Here is a 19,892-nt window from a genome sequence, read left to right as displayed (position 1 = left end):
CACAATTTTTCAAAAAAACACAAATGTTATACATCCTTTAAGTGAATGAACATTCTAACCACTTCTTTCTAAGGATTAAGTAATTATTACCAATTCTCCTGCCTGGGAGGTTTGTATGAATTGTCTATGTTTGAAGTCGAGTGAATTCCACTGTTTTAAGAATGTAGCAAAAACATTGGCTCAAATTGAGTAAAAAAAGCATTTGAAAAAGTCATTAAGAGCCCTTAGAAGAATTGCTTTTTTCCCCCTGGTTGTAAGTTTGTATAGCAAGGATCTAAGACATGTTTTAAAATAAAGCAACTCTCTCATACAGCCTTGGGTACATGAGGCATCATTTTTCAACAATGGCCTGGCCTTCTTGGCCTCTCTTTGTCCTTCAAAATGCCTCTTTGTAAATCACAGGTGTTCGTGGGCAGAAAGACCATCAGAGAGGAGTTTATTAAGAGTTTTTTTTCTTTCCCACTTGTTCTAAACCTGTTCAGAGTGCTTTATCCCACACACCAAATCTCCATAAAAATCAAGAAACAAGAAGTTTTCTGTAAGTCTGCCCAACAGCCGCACTATGACATTAGTTTCGACAGCTCTGTGACCCCGTATTGTCCTAACTTTATTCACTAGTCTCTTTTTCTCTTTCTTTTTCTGTTGCCTTTTTTTTAAAGCCTTTATTGGCATTCGGCATTTTTTATCTACTGTAAAATAAAAAGGAGAAGGATGGCTTTTTTAAAGCACTCTGTGTGACAGTTTAAAAAAGAAAAAGAAAGCTATCTACAGTTACTGTAGTAATGGTTTAAGGGGGGGGAAGCACCTGCAAATCAAAGAAAGATGCTGTGGCACTGTCCCCGACACCCCCCACCCCCACCCCCTTCTCTTAAAGTTATTTCGTGGCCATTATAGAGTAGACCTGGCAATGAATTTATGTGACAGCTATGAAGTTAGTATTAAAATTGTGAATACTGCCTAGATAGTTTTCATGGCCTTACTATAAGATAGCCCCAATTTGCCACACAGCGGTGAATAGGGTACAGAAGGGGGTGTGTGTGTCCAATGAATGGGAGGAGGGTGTGTGAATGGGAAGGCTTCCCGGGAGGGGCAGCCCAGTAGTCGCCAGAGAGTGATTTATTTTTGCCAGTCCAGAAAGGAAAGTCCGAAGAAGCAGCAGCCTGAAAGGCCCTGAAGCACTGGGGATAGGGGGTGTCGGTGGGGGCGGGTCCGGGGACGGGGACGGGTGTCTTTACACATTTTGTCATTCCAATGCCAGTTCTAGAAGCAGGGATCAAGGCTGGGCTGTGGTAAACCCATTCCTCTAGTCTTCCCAGATCAACCATGAAATGCCAGCAGGGAGCAAATGTGGGGCCTGCTACTACAGACCAGGAGTAAGGCAAAAGAGGGAGGGTGTCAGCCTTGATCCACTTGGAGAGAGTTCGGAGAGAGATGAAGTGTGCTGGGTGTGAGGTGGGAGAACTCTTCAGAAGCCAGGAGGATTTGGAGAGGGCATTCAGGGAAAAAAATGAGGTGAAGTCACTGCAAAGAGCAAAGGGGCGTGCCCAGGGCGCCCGGCCCCGCCCCAGGCCCCTCCCCCGACCCCTATTAGCATGCGGGCAGCGCGGGCCACGGGGCGGGGGCGGCGCAGTGGGATCGCTGCGCTGGGCGCTTTGTGGGCCGCGCTCGCCTCCACGGGGGACCATCTGCTCGCTGTCAATGCATCACCTGCTCGTCTGGGCTGTCGCCCGGGCAACCGAGGGCGGGGGAGATTAAGGAGCGTGTGCGTCTCGGTGTGGGCACTGGCTGTAGGGGCGGGGGCTTGGCGCATTTCTGTCTCCTCTACCCTGGGACTGGTCAAGCCGGGTGGAGACGGTGGGGGGCGGGGGTTGACGACCACCAGGAGCGATCGGGCTCTTCCGCTCGCCGCCCCACGGCCCATCCCGAGAGCCACCCCCACCAGAGGTGGCTGGAGTCTATAGAAGCCAAAAGCACAGGGTTCCCTTCAAAGCAACCCACCTCCTCTATGGCCATACCAGACCCACGACGTCTCTTCTACCTGTCTACGTGCAGCAGCAGAAGCCCTATCCTGTGCCCGCCACAGCCTTCTCCAAGCGAGCTGGCCCCACACTGCCCAACCCTTTTGGACACCTCTGGGCACCTTTCCGAGAGCCCCTCAGTCTCCGGGCAACCACAATGGGGCCAGCATCGCAAGTGGACCCTGCCCCGCCCTGCCACCAAAGTCAAAGACAGTGACCACATCTCTTATCCGAGTCTGCTCCACCACCCAGCCCCAAGCCCTGGACAGGCCTTCAGCTTAAAAATATGATTACCTTTTGTCAGCGAGTTGGTTTTTCATAAAGGAGGTAGTTCTAGCGGTTAAGGAGGGATTTTTTTTTTAAATTGAAGTCCCCTACCAATCCCACCGGGCCTCTCCCTGGAATCCCAAGTAAAAAGGATAATGGCGCTACAGTCAACAGCAGGGGGCAGAGTTAAGCCATAGATCGGAACAGTGCCCTTTTCCTTCAGCCTTTGAGCCAGTCTCAAATTTCATGAAAGTCCAGAAACTTGCAAGTAATTTTATTCCAACCAGTCAAGGATTTAGCTGTACCCGCAAAGGCAGTTCACGTCTGCCTGGGAATTTTATTCAGCTTAGCAGAAAAAGACCTATGAATGCTGTGTAAGGTTCCATGAACTGCAACCCAAGCCAAGACCTAGGTTTAGGTTTGATTTTGGTTTGAGTTTTGAATTTGGGCTGGGGTAATGGTGATTGGATTTTTGAGACAATGTTTCACCTGTTAGCTAACACGAACTGGCCTCAAACTCACTAGCCAAGTGTAGCACTGAACACATTTCTTAGCCTAGGCTAGCCTATAACTCATCAGAATCTTCCTATCTGAGCTGCCCCAGTTTGGGGATTACTCACACGGGAACTTAATGCCGGCAGCCAGTTAAGATTTTGTTTGTAGGTGGTGCCTAGTAAATTCATTTAAATTAAAACAAAACAAAACAAACAAAAAAACTGTTCTAAAGCCAGGAATCCCAGCACTCCTTGTGAGGCAGAGGCAGGCAGGTCTCTGAGTTCGAGGCCAGCCTGTCTATAGAGTGAGTTCCAGGACAGCCAGGGGTACACAGAGAAACCCTGTCTTGAAAATCAAAAACAAACAAACAAAATGTGTGTGTGTGTGTGTGTGTGTGTGTGAGAGAGAGAGAGAGAGAGAGAGAGAGAGAAAGAGAGAGAGAGAAAGAGAGAGAGAGAGATGGTTTTTGTTTGTTTCTAATGCTTAAAATACCCTTAAAACAAATCTGAAAGCATGCATAAGACTCTTAACTATCATCCCAGGTTTTACAAGGATGAGACAGAAAGATCTCTGAGTTCCAGGTCAGCCTAGGCTATGAATCAACAACAAAACAAGACAAAAGGCCAAGTTGGACCCTGGATGACTCAGAGCTGTTGTGCCCAGAAGCACTTAGACAAGCTAATAAGCCATGTCAAAGCTCTTGACAGGATTGTTAAGATGCCTCTAGACAATAATAGCACCAGTTCCACAGCTCCAACCCAGAATGTGGTTCACTGAAATAAGTGGCTATTAAGATCAGGTGCCAGCCATGGAAAATACATTTCAGTGTTTGAATAGCAAAGCAGCTACAAAGTAGACCCGGCATGGCATCCCTGCTAAACTAGGACCCTGGAGTTACAAATTTTGAAGTAAAGGCAACCACAATACAAGTGCTCTTCTGTTTTGCACATGTTGTTTTCTTGGGACACTTTGTAGCCTAGGCTGGCCTCAGGTTCTCAGGTATCCTCTTATCTCTGCCTTCCAAGGCTTGGCTACCAGCTACAGTGCACACATGGTAACCTTGGGGCACAACTTCTATGTCCAAGTGACCAGATACAGCTGGAGGCCACTGCCTGCAAGCTATCATCAGGCGAAGGGAAGATGTTGGGGGGTGGGGGATAAATGTCTTATTCACAACTCATACTGTGTAGAATATTTTCACATCAGCCAATTATGGGTCATTGGTCTACAGAATAATGTCAAAGGAAAGTAAATAGTCAGCATCTATACGAGAGTTCTAAGTTGATCCTTAGCCACAACTCTTTTGAGTATCTTTGAGCTGAAAAAGCCTTATGTCTTAGGTAGACCTCATTCCAGGGTCTGGCAGCTGTTGCAGAAAAAAAGGTCATTATACTCTTTGCTTGCTTTAGGGCTTTGTCATGTACATACTGGACAATCTCTTTCTCTCTCTCTCTCTCTCTCTCTCTCTCTCTCTCTCTCACACACACACACACACACACACACACACACACACGCCCACATGCATGCATACAAAAGTTATCTCTCTCCAAATCAATTCTTAATGTTGAACTACTTACCTCAAATTTTCTCTTGCGTTTTCTTCATTTTCTTTCCTAACAGAGTTTCTGTTCCTTGCCAGGAAGTTTGTTATCCACCTTGCTCAGCTTCTCAAACTAAAATCCAACTAAAGTCTATCAGCAAGTCCAATTTCTATCCTCTAATCTTTAAATGCAACTCGAGAATCAGATTAACCTTTGATTAACTTTCCTTAGTTTGCTGTCACTGGGTAGCCAGTGACGGTCCCGGTGATGTCATTTTCAGTGATTGCCCCCCAGAACATGACCTACTAAAGTATCCTTAATATGCAAGATAAAGGTGAGCTATCAAAATCTCTGTGGCCTTGATAAAATAGGTACATGTGAGAAGATATGCAAACCTCCTCAAAGGATAAAAAAAAATTCTGCTTAGCCAAAACTACTTTTAATTGTGACTCATAAAGGAGAATTCTGAGAAGCAAGAGTTCTCTTTGAGGTGCACAATACTTTCAATATATATAGAATCAGTGTTCTCTAGAGGAACATAATTGATAATAATATATATTCTATTACATATATATGGGAGATTTATTCAGTTGACTTATCCCATAAAGCTCATGTAGTCCAATGAAAGTTCATTCCACAAAGCTGGATGCCTCAGCAGTCCCAGTGTGGCCCCGAGGGCTTGAAGGTTCTTAAAACGTCACTGATCCTCAGTCCAGATTGAAGGCCAAGGCAGTTCAAATCTGGTGTCAGAAGCAACAGCACCAACTACAGTGGCAGGCAGACCCTCCAGTCTGGAGTTTCCGGAATGTTGGCTGCACAGCACTAATTATTCACTGGAATTCTTTAAACCTGGGCTGCTGCTGGAAGATCGTGTCAACATGGCGGGGTCGGGGGAGGCATATCTCCTCTCCTCAGCCCATCCTCCCTGGAAATGCCACACACACACACACACACACACACACACACACACACACACACACACACACCAGAGAGAGAGAGAGAGAGAGAGAGAGAGAGAGAGAGAGAGAGAGAGAGAGAGCGCTAGTCACAACAAGCAGCTTCTTAGTTGAGTCCTGATGCGGTCAAGTCCACAGATGAACATCACTTAGAAAAGCGATGGGTTTGAGTCTGATTATTCCACCTGAATACAAGATGACACATGGCAGAGACGGGTAGGACTCCCTCAGCCTCTCAGAGGTGCCCCTTAGCTTCCTACACATACACAAAAAAAATATCACTCAGTTGCCTCTGCCAGCGAATAGCAAATAAAGAGAGCTTTGCCTCAACGACAGACATCAAACTCCAACATCATGTCAAGCAGGCAGGATCCCTCTCCTCCCTGAGCCCCTCGATGCTTACCAGAGTACACAGATCTCTCTCTCTCTCTCTCTCTCTCTCTCTCTCTCTCTCTCTCTCTCTCTCTCTCTCTCTCCCCCCCCACCTCGGCATTCCAGTTCACTCCAGCAATCCCAGATGACACTAGCTGGTGTCAAGTTGACAATGTTATCCAGCACAGACATACTAGGTGAAGCCGAAATAGTGCCTAATACCTTGTCCCCTGCCTACAGCCTCACCAAACAGGCACCGCTGACCCACCCCCACCCCCTCAGTCCCTTAGAACCCTGAATACCAGGCCTAGGGACAGGGAGTCCTCATCAACTATATGAAGACCGACACCAACAGTGGGCAGAGAGGGAAAGAAGTCAGGGCAGGCAGAATGCTATTGGATTTGCTCCAGAACAGAGGGAAGACGCCCGCTGAGACCAGCAGCATCGCTGTGGGATGGGAAACAGAGGGATTTTGAATGGAATCTGATGTGTTATATATGGCCACATAGGTACAGCCTTCCTGCTTTAAGGTAATTTTACCTCTAGAACACTAAGTTTGGAGACGGTAAGATTATTGATATGTGTGACAGGCTGAGCCACTCTGGACACTGTGAAAATGGCTGTTGTGTGTGTAAAATGACATATATAGCAGGCTAGGACACTGGGACCCTTACTATGACCGACGCATTCCTACATTTGCAAAAGTTTAGGAACACGCAAAATCCCTTTGCAAACTGTCCTAATTTTAAGCTGCTGAGATGAGCAGCTAGGAGGTAAAGACAGAAAAGGGGGGTGCAGAGCTAAAGCGTTCAGCTCACCGTGACCCGAGGATTCATATCAGCACCTTCATGACCTTTCCTGAAAGTCTTTCAGAAGCAAACTCTCTGGTGGCTTGCTTAAAAGTCATAAAATCCATCCATATTCACTTAATGGGTGCTGGCTAGTTTTACGTCAACTTGACATAAGCTAGAGTTATCTGAAGGAAGGGAACCTTAACTGAGGAAATGTGTCCTTAAGATCTGGCTGTAGGGCATTTTCTTAATTAGTGGATAATGGAGGGATACCCAGCCTGGAGTGAGTGGGGATATCCCTGAGCTGGCGGTCCTGGGAACTCTAAGGAAGTAAGCTAAGCAAGCACGGAGAAAAAGACCATAAGCGGCGTTTCACCATGGCCTCTGCATCGGCTCCTGCCTGCAAGTTCCTGTCCTGTTTGAGTTCCCATCCCGACTTCCCTCAAGGTGATGTGGAGGCGTAAGCCAAATAAACCTTTTCCTCCCCGAGCTGCTTTAGTCACGGCATTTCATCACAGCAGCAGCAGCCTAAGGTAAGATGTTTGCCCATTTGAAGTTCCTCATGGACAGAAGGTCGTGGTTTAAAGGATCTAATGCTTCCGGATTGGGTAAAGGATAGGTATGGCCTCACGGGGAAGCTGATGGGCGAGAGGCAGCAAAGGGAACTATGAAGGGAGAGAAATTCTTATAATGGAGATTACCTGCACTTAGCCAAAAGTAAAAACTATAAATATTAGTCAGCCACAAGTCGCTGGAAATCAATATTACTTTACCACAAGAACGTTCTATAATTAAAAGGGCAGGGGGTTATTGTACTGTATATATTAGTATAATTGCCACCAATAATATTGGGTGCTAACAGTTCTCCAGGGCTAAAGAGAACACAAATCCCCAAACATGCTACTTAGCAGAATGTAACACTTACCATCAAATTTGAATGATCCTTCAGATAACAGGGAAAGAAACAGCAGAGTACTCGATGCATGTTCCTGTTTTTCAACATCAAGAAAAGTCTGGGGAAGAGACATTAACTGGGTCTCCATCTGAGGCAGACATTTGCTGGCCACTTTGTGTATACTGTGTCGTCTAATCCTTGCTTCAAACCTGTAGGGGGGTAAATCACTATGACATTTCAAAGAGGAAAGCATCCCAAAGTTGGGTTTCTTGAGCAAGGTAAAGTACTTTGCAGTTGGCAAAATCATAAGACCATGTATCTAGAATGCTTAGAGACGCATCCATGAGGGAAGCGTCTCCCAGAAGAAGGAAGGGTTGTGGAGAGGGTGTGAGGGGTAAGGAGTAGTTTCCAAGGTTCCTACTTGGGAAAATTGAGAGTAGCTACACTTAGCAAGCTAGGAAATAGGTTTTAGAACAAGGAACTATTGAATTACAATGTTGAAAGACACAAATGGGGACAAAATACATTTGCTCTCTCCTTTATCCTAAGGCAATAGAGTGTCCTACTCTGAAACGATGAAGAAGAGATCATGTCTTTGCTCAGCCTGGTGGCTCTAATTGTACTTCTAGCACTCTGGAGGCTGAGTCAGGACTGACGTGAGTTCAAGATCAGCCAAGTTATGCAGAGAGTCCCTGACTCTTAAAAAATAAATAAAGTTTCAGTTTGTATGGTTTGTGAGTCAGAAAGGCTTCCAACGCGGGTGTCCAGAATGAGAAGTTGTGATTGGGTGATTGCCTGGTTTCCCCCTTGCCTGGAGTCTAAAGTCTAAAACCCTTACAGGGTTCCTCTCATCCCACAGTGTCCTGGTAAATATTGAGTTAGATAAGGCCCTGACTTGTAATGTTTGCCAATTTCCCTAGTGTAAATATTCCCACTGTGCCTGATCTCAAGCTTGCCCGTCATTCGGCGTGGAGTCAGGACAGCGTGTGCAGAATCAGCCATGCGTGCAGAGTGCTCTAGCATACACCACCCTTGAGTCTGCTAGACCTGCCTTTCTCTCCTTCCTGCTCTTCTCTCCCATGGAGCTGTTGGATTCTAGAGAAGGCGGAGGGGACAACTCTAGATACCACGTTCATTACGGTCACTGTTGCAATGTGGGTTAAAGTTATCTGCCTCCGAGTAGCTTGAAGCATAGGAGAGGGAGATTTTTTTTTTTAATCCTAGTTTTTATTTGGGCTGGCTTGTCACATTGTCTCAAGAGGCCACCGCCTGGAAGTTAAAAGTCAAATCTAGCCCCAAAACACATTTTTTTGAGCTCATGCTAAATTTAAAAAAAAAAAAAACTCTAACTAGTTTGCCAATATATAAAACTCTGGAAAAAATACAAATTTCTAGATTATCTCAATCTTTCCCATTTAAGTGCTAATATCTGGAAGGCAGGAAGGCACCTATGCCTAGGACAAGGAAGTCGTTCAAACAATGCTCCGAGCATCCTTCAGCCCACCGGGCTGCCCTGCTGCCCTCAGTTGCTTTATTAGGGCAGTCTGGAAGCCATGCCATCTGAACTCTCTCCTCCCTTGCAGCTCCTCCCTCATCGTCTCTCAGTTTCTATAAGAATCTTTCCATCTTTGGGCTCTACGTTCACCAACATTTTTGGTTTGTTTGTTTTGTTTTGTTTTCTCCTGAAACACTACATCCTCCACGCTTTTCGCTTAGCCATCTCCGTTCTAGCTTACTCAGATTTTCCACTATGAGTGCTCAGTAAAACTCCCAGTGTTCTCCATGGCTCCTCCTCACGTCGCCAGTGATCTTTAGGAACATAGATCATCCACTGGAACGAGGCTGAGGTGGTAGAGTTCTTGCCGAGCATGCACAAGACCTGGGCTTGACAGCAGATTCAACATAAGCCAAGTGTGGTCCACACCTATAATCCCAGCTCCTGAGAGCAGAGTCAGGAGAATCCAAAGTTGGAGGCTAATTGTGACTACACAATGACTTTGAAGCCAGTCTGGTGTACATAAAACCCTGTTACAGACTAAAAATAAAGTAAAATGATAAAACTGGGAGATGACTGCCTGGGTGAATGCTTACCAAATGAACAGGAGGATCTGAGTTCAGTACCCAGCATCCATGTGAGTCAGGTCTGACGCTGTAAACATCATCTCAGTGCTGGTGGGACTGGAGACAGGGAAATTCTGGGGACTTGATGGCCAGCCAGTCTAGCCAAACCAGCAATCTCCTGGTTCAGGGAGAGAGCCTGTGTCAAAGCCTAGTGGAGAGGAATTAAACAAGACACCGGACACTAACATCTGACTTTCACACATCCATCCATGCACAGACACCTACAGCTACACACACACACACAAACACACACACACACACATACGCACATACACACATACATACACATACACACACATACACACACGCACACGTGCACACATGTACACACACACACACACAGAGTAAATAAACAAATTCATTTAAGTCAGATCAGGGATTAAAAAAACTCCATAAAATAGCCCTGGACAACATTGGAAAGCCACAACCAATAACTGAAAATAGAATTATGTCAATATCGGACTAATAGTATTAAAACTGTCTTTGGGGCTGGCTGAGACAAACTTTGATCTCATAGACTCTTTTCTAGCACTCTATACATGATCGATTTATTCGTTTCATTTACTTTGTATATTTGTAGAAACCACCATCACCTATGGACACATAAGTCCTTCTGCAACTTCATATTCCTTCAGGGAAACACAGCACAGGAAGGCAAACAGTCAACGGACGCACAGCACCTGTTTCAAGCCTTTGCTCAGTCTCTTACCAACTGCATGACCTTGTGTGAATTATCTGATCTCTCCTGATTGCTAGTTTCCTCACCTATAAAAGGTATTAAATGTTTAAAAATAATAATAATAGCTAATGTTTATAAATGCTTGAATATCAGGTAGGAGAACTAAGCTTAAAGTGCCTTTCATGTAACATCTCAGTCTGTTCTCACAAGAACCTTGGGGAGGGAGGGTGACTAATATGTTTACTACTATTTTGCATATGAAGTAAACTGAGAAGAAGACACAGTTCAGTGATTTGCTCAAAGCTTCATAACTCGTGGGTGAGATGATGCTTGTCTTGTTCTTGGTACAGGAGTGTTGTGTCTGCAGTGCCTTCTCACACCAGGGCTTCTTCAGACCCCCTCTCTGTAGGTTTAGATTTTGCAAAACCTACTTTAACACTCAAACACTTGGATCCCCCTTCTAGCTTAAAGGTAGGGGAGAAAAGAGGGTAAACAGGACAAGGGGATTTGAACCTGTTTAGAAGTAGTTCTTTGGGGAGATTCCAATTGCCATTGTCAGGATACCAGTAATCCAGTTCAGTAGTGTTGAGATACCAAACATGAATCAGCAGCAGTGGCATGATCCAGCAGAAACAGCCAGGCCTCCGTCTCATTGGTACAAGTCAGCGGGAGTGACCAGAACCAGCAGGGACACCAGGAGAAGTTCTCTGCTGTGCCTCAATAAAGTGAAGGTCAGCAAAGACGAGAGACCAAGGAAGCATTGTAAAGCTAGCTATGCAAGCATGCTGTCATTGTCCACGGAGTCCTATTTACACTCTCCAAACATCACGTATCCTCCCATGGGTCTTGCCTCAGCAAAACATCACGTGAATCTGCATCACATGACACAAGTGGAAACTTCCACTTCACCTCAAATCTGAGACATGATGCTCTGGTCATAAAGTGAGTTCCCTGGAGAGTTGAGAGGTGGGGGTGAGGGGTGGGACACAGACTAAATCTGTTAAGTGACCTGCCCCTTCTGAAATCGAGACTCTCAAGAAAGAATCATTTCCTGGAAATTACCCAAATCCACCACTTCAAGATTAAAAATAATAATAAATTTCATCCCCTGAGCCAAGCTTGAACATGTCCAGTCAGCCTCGAAAATGCGTTCCACAGCAAAAGAGCTTCCTTCTGTGAAACACAAGCAATGGCCCAAAGGGAAGGAGCCAGCGGTTGGTACAAGCTTTCCAAGTCTAAATCAGCTCAGCGCAGCTCGCAGCTGAGCAAGCAGTGACTCTTGTCATACATGGTTACTCCATCACTAAAGGAGCTCCTATTTTAGCCTGACTTCCCATTTGGAGCAGCACAATCCAGCTGCCTTGCAGAGTCACTCCCACATGTGGATACAAAGTACCTTAACAGAGAGGCAATCCCCTCCCACACACGGAAGACCGTCCCTGTGTCTTCAACATCTCCAACAGAGTCTTAAACTTTCTGAACCCATGGAGTTCTGCCATGAAAAAGATAACTTTCTTTAAGTCTCCCCACAGCAATCACTTCATTCAGGAACAATGATGAAATTACAATATCCCTGTGTCTCCCTGGGTGCCTTTCCTCTTGCAGTGTGGACTCCAGAAAAATTCGATCACAGACATTTCAGAACAGCAAGTGTCAACGCAAAAGTCGATTGGCTCGTATGTTGCCTCTTTGGTGGCGACAGCCAGGTGGTGTGCCGTCCTTAATCTCCGCCACGCTCACCGCAATCCTCTTCTGTATCCTGTCCTACATATCAGGCCCAGCCCCCGTTCTGCCAAAGAGTTGTGTGTTGCTGGGTGTCCCTAAGTCACTAAGAAAAATATGTTACACTGATACATTGGGATGATACAGGAAGCCTTTCGTTCTAGCTTTTCCCCATGGAACTTAGGGAGAATGGTTGGCCTAACTCTCAAGAGGCCCACGGGCAAAGCTCGGCAACCTTACAATCACAAGAGCATATCGGGGGTAATACGGGAGCACACTGGCAGCCACGATCTTACTCGCTAAAGAAGATGCTCCTCCACACAAGTGATATACGTTCCTGTGTGCAGCTTTCTGTGTGTGGCTCCGACCTCAGCGAAGAGACCTCAAGAGCAAAACATGAACACCAGGGAGATGGTCCAGCCATAAAGTGCTTACCACATAAGCATGAGGAACTGAGATGAATACCCAGCGCCCACACAAAGATATGAACACTTAAAACCCCAGCGCCAGGAAGGAGGAGCCAGGAGGATCCCCTGAGACCTGTTGGCAAGTCCTTCTAGCTAAGTCAGAAAGCTCCATGTTGGATGAGGGGGAAAAAAAAATCTCAAAACAATATATGATAATGAGCTAAGGAAAAGTGTTGATATTAGCCCCTGGCCTCCACACAGGTACATACACAAGAAGACACAAGAACACGTCCGCACACGCAAAGGTGAACGACACCCAGAGTCGTCATACATGTGAGGGCAGGTATGGGATAGAACGAGGCCTGTAACTGGACGAGAGGGAAGGATGGGCTGGAGAAAAGTTTGAGGGAAGAGGAGGAGACGGGAATGGAAAGGGAGGAGACTGGAGGAGACTGCAGAGGGTAGCCTCGGAGAGAACATGGAGGCTGACGTTAAGGTTCCATTCTGTGTATTTACAGGTTGTAATGAATGTTCTTAAGGGATGGATGTGTACAGGGCTTGTATGTTTAGGTGGGCAATTATATCTTATCAATTGGATCAGAGGTTGTGTGTTCTTTCTTGTGGTGAACTAAGTTTAAGAGAGTGTGTGGTGGCTGGCACACTAAGCCGCCACGGAGTTGGGATGCGTTTCTGCCAAGGTATCTAGCAGATATCTTGGGGCACTGTGTATGGTGCAGGACCTAGCGGGGTAAAAGACAGCCTTTTTTATAATTTTACAACAACAGAGTCGAATTCTGCCTCCCATACTCTCACGCATACATACATGCACATGCACTCATACACACACACACACACACACGTGCAAAAAGTGCTGTTACCATGATCTTCTATTGGATTCCCTAATTGCTGGAAAGTCTAAACAAAATGAGACGATTTGTATACATTTATTATGTAGTTAAAATGTATATCTGTCTTATATAGCACAAAATTAACTTACGGATGTAGTGTATATTAATGTCATTCATAATAGTCATATATGTATCATAACAGTTATACATGATATATATATATATGTATAACACATATATGTATTCATGTGTATGAGGGTAAAGGTAATGTGTAACGACGCATCGTTGCACTATAAAACACACCACCTTTAGCCTTCAGTTATAGCCATCAAATAACCTCATGCTGACTCACTCCACTGCTGTCTCTCTTCCCTCCCAATTGCACTCCCACGAAGAGGTAGACCACACATTCACAAAGGGTCACTGACCTGTCACCACGCCTTGAAATTGTCAGGTGAAGACATTTCAGGGAGGGGGGGTCCCCATTGACTAATGAAGCAGCATCCTTGACAAGGATGTGTACTTACCCAGGAAACTTGATTACTCTCGAAGAGGCTGGACAGTGTTACAAGGACACAGCTCTAGGGTCACTTCTACTGGAAGGCCGACTGCTTGCCACCAGGATTCTTCAGTTTGGCAAAGCCGAAACCCTGGAGGTAACCAGATGGGCTGTCATCAGACACCAGTTGAGGAATGATGAAGTTACTATCTGAGAGACCTTGGCCCCAATTTAAATAAAGATCCTCCGGAAGGATTCTGGTAATTTCGGTTCTCTCTCTCCCACTACATTTCCCATGAGGCTTTGCTTTCTTTTGAGTTTTAGGGGAAATGGTCCATGCCACATGCCCTTTGGTGAAACCTTGGGAATTTGTAAGGATGGGGATGCTGGGCTGGAGGTGAACTGATCTGTAATAGGTTAGTGGCCATCACCTGTCCCAACATTCATTTCCCCTACCTTTAGATGAAGATCTGTTGACATTTTATCAGGGAGACCCTCCACCTTTGTTGGCTCCCATTTGCACTGAATTTATTGATGGAGTATACAATCCTTTGACGACTATTTAATGAGTAATAAATGCAGGGTGAACATGTCAGTGTCCTGGGTATTTAGATGTGTGACCTGGGGCATGATGATCATATCAGAAGAGGATTGGTGGCCTCAGGCAGGCCATGGGGGACCAGGTTATCTCCATGAACCCTAACCATTGAAGTGTGGAGTTTCTACGTGGCTTTTCTTGTCATCCTTTGGAAAGGGAACAAAGTCACAGGAAAAGGAGCAGAGAAAGAAAGAGGGGGAAGGAGGAAGAGGAGGAAGAGGAAAGGAGACAAGGAGAGGGGAGGGCAGGAGAGGAGAAGACATAAGACAAGACTAGAGAGGAGGAGAAGGGAAGGGGAGGAGGAAGGGAGCCATGTCTGCTAAATGTACCCCTGGATTTCAGTTTAATGAACAAATTCCCTTTCTTCTTTGAGTTATATGAGATAACTTGCCTCTTACAAAGGAAAAACTTCTGATTAATAAAACCAACTCCATGATTATTAGACTCCCCTTCAACTGAAGTAAAATAAATATTTTTAGAGGATAGGACTTAGAGGATGAGATTGAGGAATAGGATCTTTTTCTGAAGATGAGTTGGAGCTCACCCCTGGACCCAGAGGACCCTAGGAAGGAAACTAAGACTGAGAACCAAAACCCAGTTCTCACCAGGTGTATCCATAGATACTCAATTTTTGAATGGATATTTATTAAGTAAATGCATGGTAGCATGGCAGTCAGTACTGAGACACTGTCATGATGAGGGGCAGTGCCCTACCTTGTGACGCTCATGTTCCAGCACAGAAAACTAGAATACAAGAATGTATTCTGCCTCGTGGAGATGACGTCATGCACGTCCTGGTAAAGGTTTTCTTGAAAGGCAGAGGGCAAATGGAAAAGCCCAGGCAGAAGCCTTCCCACAAGACAGTGTGAGTAGAAAGACAGGGACAGAGAGACGAGATTGAGGTAGGAAAGAGGTAAAGCCACGCCAGCTTTGTAGGAACCCTAGTTTCCACTCTTAATGAGTGGGCTCCATGGGAGGGCTTTTTGGGGGGAACCAGGGATAATACAATTTGACTTCAGTTCTTCACTTTAAAGGACTTTTCAATCATCTGTGGGGTCTCAGCACAGGGTATGGACAGAATCCAAAAGTGTTTTTTCCTACGGAAACTCTACTCAATCTTTTTGGGGGGAAATAGTATGAAACCTTCTAAATCCAATTACCCTGTCATAAGTCTACCATAAATATTTTAAAACAAAGAGCCGAGCACTGACAAACTATTCCCAAATACACCAGTAGAGAAGGGACCCAACACCACTGTTCACAAGTCAATTTTGGTTTCTCATACTCCTAGACCACCCAAGAGCTAAGTAAAGTGTCTGCAGAGGCTTTCTGTAGTCCTGACGGGCAGAGCGGGCACGACACTGCCATCTAGTGTGTGGAGGCCAGAGATACTGCTAACCTTTCTACAGTACACAGGACGGACTCCCTCCACACTCCACTGCACAAACACAACAATGAATTGTCCGACTCGAACACCAACAGTCCTGAGACTAAAAGGCTCTCCATTCTGGACTCAATGTGAGTCATCGTTCTCAGACTTTCTGGTAGTGAATCTTAAACCTACATACGAAATCAAGAAGTCATACCCCGAGTTCGGTCATCTTTCGAGTCGTCCGATACTTGTAAAAGCAAATATTATGCGTGCTGTTTCGAATTTAGGAACAACTCCTAGTGGAGAAAGACAAACGGGGAGGTTAAGGGTCTCAAACTAAAACGGGAGCCGGTTAGGGAGGAGGGTGGTGGAACCAGGCTTCTGAGTTCTTCGCAACAGCAAGGCTCAAGTTTAAAGATAGAGAAGAAAGTGTCACTCTCAGAAAAACAAAAGCCCCAGGTACAGACTGTGCTTGAGGGAGGAGAGCTTTGGCAACCCCGCCTGGCTGGATAATTAAGTGATAATGAATGCAGAGCCCTGCTTTGTGTTCCATTCCCGCACGCTGGACTTGAATCTGAGCTTCAAATGCTAAATCCTTCTGTGCCCGGCCCCTCATCAGTGAAGTGCAAATGGAGGCCTTTGACTGCTCCGGAGGGCAGTCCAGAAAAGTAAAGCTGCAAACACGGTGTTTTCAAACTGCCAACTGTCCAGCGGTGGGCTGCGTCGGACAGACAAACCACGAGTCTTAGGTACAAGACTGCATTCAATAAACAGTGTTTCTCTGGAGTGAGAAAGTGGGGTTAGCGGAGGGAGGGTAGAGGGGGGCGATTCATGCAAAATAGAATGACCGTCTATTTTAAGAGTTTTAATTTTCATTTCCTATAGAAATCGGAAATACTCTCCAGCTATTCAGTTCAAGAGAAACTTCTTTTTGACTTTATATAAATTGCCTTCTTTTCAAAGGGTTAAAACGGAAATTCCACACACTCGAAAACAAAACAAAACAAAACTTAGGAGGGAAAGTCAGTGGGAACTCCGGAGACAGCAGAGCAAAGGTTCACATTCATATAACACTCTATAAACAGACTTGGCTGTCCAGAGGAAACCAGGACTCAGCCAAGGGAGATAAACAATAGGAAGGAAAAGAAAACACACTTGCTGGCCTTGCTAGACCCTCCCCTGCTGGGCACACTTGAGGATGCAGGCTCTCCCACTGCACGGGACTGGTTGATGACGACAAGGTGGTTCAGGGAGCAACTGAAGGACACACAGACATCCGAGCCTGCCTATGGACAGTGCCTGACTTACAGTCTTACAATGGATAAGCTTAAGATTGGAGGAGGGGAGGGGGTAACAGTTAAGCAGATGAATACATAGTGTGCCATTTTGAATTTTGATCTTCCCACACACAAGTGATATAGGCTGTGAGACTGTTGCAGCTTCTATGTGTAGTGTCTCTCTCTGGTGTGTTGAGCTTTGTGTGTACAGATAGTGTGGCTCCTGAGTGGGGCCTGGATTATGGGGCACTAATAGATGGAAATGCAGGGGAGGCCCATCAGGAGAAAGTAGGTCACTGTCACTGAGGTGTATGTCATGTCTCGGTATCTCTGTCTCTGTCTCTGTCTCTGTCTCTGTCTCTCTCTCTGTCTCTCTCTCTCTCTCTCTGCTTCCCAGTTGTCACAACGTGAGCAGCAGCAGCCACTACACTCTCTCGAAACTCAGATGTTCTGCCCAGCAACAACAGAGTCGAATGAAGTGTTTATAATTCCATTTTTCGCCCTTTAAGAATCATCACCAACCAAAAAGAGGAAGAAAAACCATCATAATCAAGGTGTAGCAGAAGCCTCGCAGTAATGTTGAAGGCCAGCAGAAACTACAGAATTGGAAGAAGAAAAAAAAAGATAAACACATTAGTGTGGACTCCAAGCCACGAATTAGGCAGATCGGTCAATTGCTGTATCACCAGGGACTTTAGTTACAAACGACAGACTCTCCTAAGGCCAGCTTAGGTAGAAAAGCTCATTAAAAGGCACTCGGTAGCCCCCAGAACCTGTGGGAAGACACATCCTGATGTCCTCCAGTCAGGATCTCCGTCCGTCCCTTGGGTTTTCCAGTGAACATCACCGTCATGATGCCCAACATCCATCCCTGTAGTGCCAGCCAACAAACTTTTCCAGACACAGCAGACACCATTGCCCCCACCACGCCCAGAAGTCTGATTCCAACCCCAGCCATGCTGCCTCTGCCGCTCCTCATATATATCTGCTTGTTGGGTTGTGCCTCATGGGGGTTACCCAACTAATGAGCCCAGCCACACATCTGCCTGCACCCCTCCTCCCAAGTTCACAATATGAGGATTGTTTAAGTGATTTACTCAGAACCATTCAGAAAACGAAAGTCTAGATATGAACCCAAGCCCCTTCTGAGATGTAAACTCTGTACCTTCAGCCTCGGGTTAAAAGTAGTCCTTCAAGTAGGACTTTACTGTGTCCTAAAACGCCGGCTCACTGTACAGGATAGTTTATGCTGTGTGCTAAGCCAATGGTAGCTTAGTTCCAGCTCAGTGAGTATGCTTTACGTGCTAAAAATGCAGTTGTAGCCCCACCACTGGGAAATTATAGACGTTCAGGCAACTTTCTTTTTTTTTTTTTTTTTTTTTTGGATCTTTTTTTCGGAGCTGGGAACCGAACCCAGGGCCTTGCGCTTCCTAGGTAAGCGCTTTACCACTGAGCTAAATCCCCAGCCCCCTCAGGCAACTTTCTTAGCCCTAGACGTCTGTTTCCACATTTTGCAGAGAAGGCATGGTGCGTTTCTCACAGAGATGATGGGACAGTATTTTTAGAAATGAGGCCAGAAACCTGGGCTACACTAGGCACACAATAGATATCAGGCTCACAGAGAAAGAAAGGTGAGTCCAGGATGTTGCTTGAATGGAATAAGAGGCTGTCCAACTTTGTGTCCTATGTCCTAGGAAGTCCTTTTACCTCTCCACCAACCCTTACCCCAGCTCCACACAGGTACACACACACACACACACACACACACACACACACACACACACACACAGTCATACTCACACTTAAACACACATACAAACACACACACACAGTCACACTCACACTTAAACACACACACACACACACACACTGGTGACTGGAGCAGGTAATCTAGACAGAAGAAAGAGGATGAAGAGATCACCCCGTCTTTGGGATGAAGGAAAGAGTTATAAGACAAGCACCTTTCCTACATAGAGCATGGACACTTAATATAAACAACCCACAAGGCTTGGGACAAGGGTCCCAAAGGACAGAAAGCAACAGAATCTAGACTGTCTGCCTCTGTGTCCCTTGGAAGGGAACAAGATAGCGCCAGATCCCAGGTATAGGGATGTATCTGGGACTGTAGCAGGGGAGAGTTCAGGAGCCAGGAACCTGTTTTACCGAAACCCTCACTGTTGGGACGTTCCTGTTTGTTCCCTCTGTAGTGAGTAGACCTTACTAGGACTACTTCCCTCACAAAATAATTCTTGTGATCAAAAGGAAAACTAATGATTGAAACATCAGGCTGATCCATGAATCCTTCCCTCCTAAGTCACGAGAATGTTGCTCATTTCCACACTGCCTCCTTCCCGCTCCTCTCACAGACAGCGAGTGCCTTTATTTTGCTAGGCCATATTTCTACCACAGGCTGAAACCTACAGCCTGCCCTGAGCTCATTCACTTCAGTTAGCGCCATACCCAGGGGAGAGATTCTCGACTCAAGTACTCTACGTTTCTCTATAAGCAATCTGAAACCCACTGGAGAACGCAATGGCCACAGCCCAAGAAAGTGAGAAAAACGTAAGGGGAATTATTCAGAGCCTGCTCACCAGTCTTGGACTAAGCATTTCTTGCAAGTAGTGTTCTTTTTAAACCTTGAGTTGAAACGGTGGCTGCTGAGAGAAGAGAACTCCAAAAAATAAGACCAGATCCCACGATCGCCTTCAGAAATGGATGAATGCCATTCTCTGGGTGTGGGTTAGTTACGTGGAGAGTGGGCTCTTGACAAGAGACTGAGCACAGCCCTCAGCCCTAAGTTGTCTCTTGTCTTATACACATTCGCTTAGAAGAATGACCTCTCTAGACCTCAGCCCCATGCTTGTAGGCTTCCCTACCTACAGAATCGTGAGCAGAATAAATGCATAAATTAACCTATTTTATTACTTATAGCATTTCTGTGAACCGTCTCCTGTGGGTTTATGTCTTTGAACATTTGGTCCCCGGCTAGTAGCGCTGTTTGGGCTGGGGGTGGTGGGTGGAGACCATTAGGAGG

The 19,892-nt window shown here is 45.8% G+C and overlaps 1 protein-coding gene across 17 annotated transcripts in view; it reads right to left on the bottom strand.

Annotated features, from left to right (window-relative positions):
- C7h12orf42 (similar to human chromosome 12 open reading frame 42) overlaps positions 1-19,892 on the bottom strand; it is a 189,526-nt gene that overhangs the window by 158,387 nt on the left and 11,247 nt on the right. For 6 of the 17 annotated variants that reach the window (XR_005487476.2, XR_010053654.1, XR_005487477.2 and 3 more), the window contains exons 2-5: positions 15,796-15,877; positions 13,640-13,762; positions 9,427-9,574; positions 7,366-7,544 (exon numbers count right to left, since the gene is read on the bottom strand). The gene's annotated coding sequence lies outside the window, so the exon portion shown is untranslated. Of the gene's footprint in view, positions 1-1,998; positions 2,176-2,312; positions 3,110-4,357; positions 5,684-7,365; positions 7,545-9,426; positions 9,605-13,639; positions 13,763-15,795; positions 15,878-19,892 lie in introns of those variants that run through there. The other 11 variants (XM_017595193.3, XM_017595194.3, XM_017595195.3 and 8 more) reach the window with 11 other exon arrangements.

Source organism: Rattus norvegicus, chromosome 7 (assembly GCF_036323735.1).
Source record: "Rattus norvegicus strain BN/NHsdMcwi chromosome 7, GRCr8, whole genome shotgun sequence".
In the NCBI taxonomy this organism is placed as follows: Eukaryota; Metazoa; Chordata; class Mammalia; order Rodentia; family Muridae; genus Rattus; species Rattus norvegicus.
The sequence above is the reverse complement of the archived record's forward strand: the minus strand, read 5'-3'. Positions and strand labels throughout refer to the sequence as shown.